This window comes from Gobio gobio, assembly GCF_949357685.1.
Source record: "Gobio gobio genome assembly, chromosome: 14".
Lineage (NCBI taxonomy): Eukaryota > Metazoa > Chordata > Actinopteri > Cypriniformes > Gobionidae > Gobio > Gobio gobio.
In genome coordinates, this window is record NC_137107.1 from 44,527,141 (window position 1) to 44,534,651 (window position 7,511).

The 7,511-nt window shown below is 34.7% G+C and overlaps 1 protein-coding gene across 1 annotated transcript in view; it reads right to left on the bottom strand.

Annotated features, from left to right (window-relative positions):
- lrrc8aa (leucine rich repeat containing 8 VRAC subunit Aa) overlaps positions 1–5,870 on the bottom strand; it is a 63,298-nt gene extending 57,428 nt beyond the window's left edge. The window contains exon 1 of the mRNA XM_079834067.1: positions 5,744–5,870. The gene's annotated coding sequence lies outside the window, so the exon portion shown is untranslated. The remainder of the gene's footprint in view (positions 1–5,743) is intronic.
- Positions 5,871–7,511: the final 1,641 nt, after the last annotated feature.

The following is a 7,511-nucleotide window of genomic DNA, read 5'->3' on the forward strand; positions in this document are numbered from 1 at the left end:
ACTTCTATAGTGGAACAACTTGATCACTATATGGCAAAGCAACTTCTATAGTGGAACATCTTGATCACTATATGGCAAAGAAACTTCTATAGTGGAACAACTTGATCACTATATGGCAAAGAAACTTCTATAGTGGAACATCTTGATCACAATATGGTAAAGAAACTTCTATAGTGGAACAACTTGATCACTATATGGCAAAGAAACTTCTATAGTGGAACAACTTGATCACTATATGGCAAAGAAACTTCTATAGTGGAACATCTTGATCACTATATGGCAAAGAAACTTCTATAGTGGAACAACTTGATCATTATATGGTAAAGAAACTTCTATAGTGGAACAACTTGATCACTAAAAGGTAAAGAAACTTCTATAGTGGAACAACTTGATCAGTATATGGCAAAGAAACTTCTATAGTGGAACAACTTGATCATTATATGGCAAAGAAACTACTATAGTGGAACAACTTGATCAGTATATGGCAAATAAACTTCTATAGTGGAACAACTTGATCACTATATGGCAAAGAAACTTCTATAGTGGAACAACTTGATCACTATATGGCAAAGAAACTTCTATAGAGGAACATCTTGATCACTATATGGCAAAGAAACTACTATAGTGGAACAACTTGATCAGTATATGGCAAAGAAACTTCTATAGTGGAACAACTTGATCACTATATGGCAAAGAAACTTCTATAGTGGAACAACTTGATCATTATATGGTAAAGAAACTTCTATAGTGGAACAACTTGATCACTATATGGCAAAGAAACTTCTATAGTGGAACAACTTGATCATTATATGGTAAAGAAACTTCTATAGTGGAACAACTTGATCATTATATGGTAAAGAAACTACTATAGTGGAACAACTTGATCACTATATGGCAAAGAAACTTCTATAGTGGAACAACTTGATCATTATATGGTAAAGAAACTTCTATAGTGGAACAACTTGATCACTAAAAGGTAAAGAAACTTCTATAGTGGAACAACTTGATCAGTATATGGTAAAGAAACTACTATAGTGGAACAACTTGATCAGTATATGGCAAAGAAACTTCTATAGTGGAACAACTTGATCATTATATGGTAAAGAAACTACTATAGTGGAACAACTTGATCAGTATATGGCAAAGAAACTACTATAGTGGAACAACTTGATCACTATATGGCAAAGAAACTTCTATAGTGGAACAACTTGATCAGTATATGGCAAAGAAACTTCTATAGTGGAACAACTTGATCACTATATGGCAAAGAAACTTCTATAGTGGAACAACTTGATCATTATATGGTAAAGAAACTTCTATAGTGGAACAACTTGATCACTAAAAGGTAAAGAAACTTCTATAGTGGAACAACTTGATCAGTATATGGTAAAGAAACTACTATAGTGGAACAACTTGATCCCTATATGGCAAATAAACGTCTATAGTGGAACATCTTGATCAGTATATGGCAAAGAAACTACTATAGTGGAACATCTTGATCACTATATGGCAAAGAAACTTCTATAGTGGAACAACTTGATCACTATATGGCAAATAAACGTCTATAGTGGAACATCTTGATCACTATATGGCAAAGTAAATATATAGTGGAACATTGATCATTGTAGGACAAAGAACCTTTTTTGGTTTACATTTTGATCACTATATATAAAACATCTCTCTATAGACGGATATTTGGATTACAGACTGAGTGATTCAATGAAGGCAGATAGAAATAGGTTTGTTTTTGTGGACACAAAGCACTGGAGGGTTCTAGACTACAATAGCACTTCCCAATACGGGTGTGCTGTCTATACATTTGCAAATTATTTCCAATTTATGCATATTTCTATCCTCACACCAATGGATATACTGTTATTTTGGAAAAACTGCGCAACATATTACATATCATCAATAATTAGCTCTCTAAAACTATTCTGACGCCTTTCTTGAAAAAAGATCATCATATTATTGACAATACCTCATGATTGTATCTGACCTGTTTATTATTACATGCTTTTAAAGCCTGTGAGTGAACACATGAAATAAACACTTCTTCCGCTCTACATTTTGTCCTGAGTCCCGTGAAATCCAGGTGCGTCTCGCAAACACACACAAAGGGTCTGTTGTTTAACTCACTCTCTGTTCTGTTCCCCCCAAGGGCATACTGTCCCCATCTGCTGCTAACGGCTGGTATTAAAGACGGACATCACCCAAAACACACACTAGAGCATCATCTCTATGACCATCACACTCTGTACAGTCAAAAAAAAAAGAGCTGAACAACACACTAAGATTTAACATGTCAAATGGTCTTGCGTGTTGAACTCCAATGGCTCCTCTGTTGAAAGGGGTTCACTCATATTGACACTGAAATAAACGCTTGCTATTTCTCTAATTCAAACTACTTACATGCCAGAAAAACTGACTCTAGTGCTCTACTGATGGAGATTTAACCACTCAAAGCAATTAAACATGCACTTTGGTATAAAACCGCACTTTCAGCAGTGGAAAGTGAAATAAAATGCTCTATCTGTAACACATCAATTACCACAGATAACAATTGGGACTCTTAGTTTGTAAAAACAAAAATGCATTTACAGTAATGGAAGTCTATGGGACAGGGCGTTACAGATTCAAGGAGAACTCAGGAACCGGATTAATCTCATTTGTCAATGAATCATTTAGAGTGGTTTGGAGAACTGGAATAAACCAATTCACAACGAATCAAATGATTCAATCACGAATCAGACATTTCTATTTCTCCCACAAACAAGGGCAGATTTCAAGATTTTCACTGAGCAATGACCTAAATTATGGTCTGTTCTGTTCCTTACAAAAAAGCTCTGCAAACAGCTTATTTCTTAAATTATTAGATTCATTACCGGATTTTTGACATTTTAGATAGCCTATATATTTAGCTAGTTTTACATAAAATAACACTATAATTTTAAACATAAAAATAATGTAATATATATTATATGTTTTTAAATATTCCATCCGTCAACCAGCCTACATTTTTGACGGACGTGACAAGGAAGTGAACCTTGTTTGATTTTTGGGTATTTATAAAACGTGCTGGAGATGTTCAAAATGCTTTTCGCGTAGTTCATTAGACTTATTTTATGTGATTAAGTTTATCTTGTGGCTTAAATAAATTACATGTTACTCAGAAACGGACATGTTTGTTTTTTTATTCTTATACATTCAGCGGTCGAAAATTCATTGACTTTTGAAAAGCAAATTTTTTTGTTTGGTTTTTTTTTACCAGGAAATGGTAGGTAGAGTCGTTTTAGTGTCTTTTATTAATGTAAAAAAAAAATAGGTCTCGAAAATAAGGCTTGTCCGGGACAAGTGGATTTCTTGAATGGACACGTCAAAGAGAATTTTACTGATTAAAACTTCCGTGACAAAAAAGAACTAGGGAATCACCAAAACACGAGAATGATTATGATGTTATTACATTTAGTTATAAAATCAGATTAATAGTGGATAATATATAATGCGTATATATATATATATATATATATATATATATATATACATACATACACACACTGGCGGTAACAAGGTTGAGTTGTTGAGTCTTGCACAACCTCTTGAGGAGAAATCGAAAACAAATGAGCGCAGCACACAGTTAACTTACTGCAGTAAAAATAAAATTTTTTGCAGTTTTTATATTTATAACATATGACACAGTTAAGCAACATCACACGACCAAGAGTGTTTTCCTGAATACCATCACGATTGAAAATGTGATACTGATTTCATACAACAGTTCAATAAACAAGTAAATAATATTTAGTCACTTAAACGTGCACTATGTAAAACATTTTCAGTAAAACCACTAGTGTTATATATTATGTTCAGTTGAGTACTTAGAATATATCCAAAATGTTTCCAACTATTTGTAAATCGTGAGAAATTGCTATTTTAACCAAGGAACCGGGACATGTGAGGGAGTCGCCTGTCGATTGCGTCATATCTGCGTTCCCCTCGGTTTCCGGTTTTATTTTGCAGAAACGTTTTACTCTCACTGTAGTATGATCAAGTGTCATAGCAGCCGCTGAGAGAACGCACAGAGTAACGTCATAATATCATTTTCAACACACTCAGATGTAACTAATATGATAAACAGAGCTGCGTTGCCTCATACTCATGACCGGAAAAGTGGAAGTGAACAGGGCAAGTTCTATTTCAGCAGCGAAAATAGTTCCAAACAAAGATCACAGCAGAACCATAACGCCATCTCCATAACGAATCAAAACACAAACTAAAAAATTTGAAATGAAGCATATATTTAATAGCATTAGGGGGGGAAATGCCTCTTTTAAAGGTTAAAAAAAATGACCTCTGGGTAAACAAAAATAGGCAGATTTAAATATGTCAAAGCTGATAGAACACTGATGAGAATATTGCTTCAGAATAAATAATTTTTACACCACAAAAAAAATCCTATTTTTTTCCGGGCAAGCAACTTTTTTTACTCGGACAAGTGAATGACCGATCAAGCACATTACACGGCTTAATGTCGAGACCTAAAATATATGCATCATTTTGTATTTGTGCATTCATTCGGTCGTTCTGATGCATTCGACTCTTTGACGGATGCTAGAAAGTTTATGAGGTCATGGGTCTTGTGTGAGGCGTCCCACCACAGACATGCAGGCTTTGGGCTTTACACCCCAAACTGCAGCCAGTCAATTACGACGGGTGTGTCCTGCTCAGATCAACCATGCTTCCTGCCCCGGCTAGCAAACACATCTTCACACGCGTGGAGAACAAACATCAGGCCTGCACTTGTTCAAAACACACGTATCTCTCGCCTCAGGCTCAGAATTGAATAGAACACACCATGCTATAGGACAAAACAAACTAAATATAATGAATGCGAATGATGGAAAAGGAGTCCATGACACTTCTGTGCCGTCTTCTGAAGCGATATGGCAGCTTTGTGTGAAGAACAGACCCCCTCAGTTACACAATGGCGGTGCACCCATCATGAGGTTTAAACAACCAACAGGTTACTAGCCTAGATTTTTAACCACTAACCCACAACACACCCAACAGGGAGTGTACGAAAATCATTCTATTACTACAGTAAGTGGAGAAAAACACTTGCATTTTTACCTCCAGCTCTAATTGGTCTGAGTGACTGTATAATCAATATCAGGCTGTCATCTATTATGTGTAGGCCTACGTATAAAGATTCAATTTATACTGTGAAAATGTGTGTAATATTATATGGAAAATATTCTGTTTCTATTTTTGATATGATTTGACTATTTCTTTTTTATTATTGATTTATTTTAGCCATTTTGTTATTGATTTTAATCAATTTTATTTCATTATCATCTTATTTTTATTATGCATTTATTTTTCTCTGAACTTCTCCCTAGTGCTCCCATGCAGACCCCACTTTGAAAACCCCTAGTTTTTAAGGGGCCCTATAAAATTACATGAGATCAGATCCAGATCCAGACTCAACCACAGGAAACACGCAGTGGATACTGAAAAATCACAAGCACCGAAACACAACAATTCCTTAATTTATAGACTAACTCAAGACGCACAAAGTTAAGCGCACACACTCAGTCCTTGGCCTGCAGTTTAATGATTTTCCGTGGGTGGAAAATTAAAGCTTGTCTTGTTGGTCTCCTAAAAGCGTTTTGTGTTGTCGAACACACCCTGAACACATCCAAACCCCTGAGAAACACACACACACACATCGGGCGCAACTCACCGGCCTCGTTACTGAGTGGATCTCTGGCTCCTGTGGCGCATAACTGATACATGTCTTTCCTCCGGTCCACGATCCACAGCGGCAGCTTCACACACTCCGCAGCCCGAGGAAAGAGTTGAGGAACGCGGCTAAGCCACGCCCAGGAATACGCGTCAGCTGAGCCTCCCGGGATTCGTCTGGTTCGAAACCTACTACAGCGAAGGCTCGGCTCATAAACATTAATGACGTAACTTTACGTTGGCCCGCTAGGCCAATCCTGATTGGCTGAAAGAAACTCCGCGGGCCCCAATCTGACGGCGGATCGACGAATCTATTCAATTGAGCGGAGCTTCATTTGCATGACAATAGTGTCCAATGTACAGTGCCGAAGCGCTGCAAAGTTATTTTATAACATTAGATAGCTTTGCTTTAAAATCTGTGATTCATTAAGATTCTGATCGCCATTGTGATATATCTTACTTTTTTTTGCCATATTATTTTTAACCTATAATATTATTTTTATATCATGTTATAGTTCATATTATAGCCTATCAAATACTTTATTTTATTGATAGAATTGATTAAAAATCGATATAATTTAAATATAATAATTGAATTATATCGATTTTATAGTTTATAATTATTTATAAAAAATCTATATAATTCAAATGTAAATTATTTTATTTAAATTATATCGATTTTAAATAAATTATATAAATAAAATACATTATATATATAAAAATGCATTTTCGGCGGATTCGGCGGATCGACGAATCTGTTCAATTGAGCGAATCTTAATTTGCATGACAATAGTGTCCAATGTACAGTGCCGAAGCACTGCAAAATTAGTTTATAACATTAGATAGCTTTACTTTAAAATCTGTGATTCATTAAGATTCTGATCGCCATTGTGATATCTTACTTTTTTTTTTTGCCATATTATTTCTAACCTATAATATTAACTTTAGTGAGTTTTATATCATGTTATAATTCATATTATAGCCTATCATATACTTTATTTTATTGATAGAATTGATTAAAAATCGATATAATTTAAATATAATAATTTAATTAAATCGATTTTATAGAGTATATAATTATTTATTAAAAATCTGTATAATTCAAATGTAAATTATTTTATTTAAATTATATCAATTTTAAATAAATTATATAAATAAAATACATTATATATATATATATATATAAATGTATTTTATTTATAGAATACATTTAAAACTTTATAGAATTTATTAAAACATATATAATTATTATAATCTTATATGATTGTATTCTGATTTTCCCAATTTGATAAATATTGGATATTGTTGTTAACCTGCGATATAACCGTCAGTGAGTTTATATATTTTTTTTTAAGCGATAGAAAATGTGTCCAAAAAAATGGTCTTCTTCTTTAATGATAAAATATAATTTGAAGTAAAGAATGCAACTGTTTTTTTCTGAATTTTTGTAGCGACTCTTTCCAACATTAAATGACACACATCTGCATTCGCTCAGGTCAGAAAGCCGGGGTCATGAATATTTAATTACGTTACGTGATGGACACTCCAAGAACGTGCCCGAGCAACGTCAACACGAGTCAATTAATATTCATGAGCCGTATCCTTCGCCATAGTAGGATTTGTATTTCGTACTGCGGCGCGACCGGGCGCGTTGACTGGGGCCGCGCTGATACCGCACACGCGGGCGTGACTTTGACGCAGGGTGGAGCGGACGGTGCAGACTATCCTTGTGAGATGAAGGTCGTCTGACCGTTTACTGTAATTGTAAC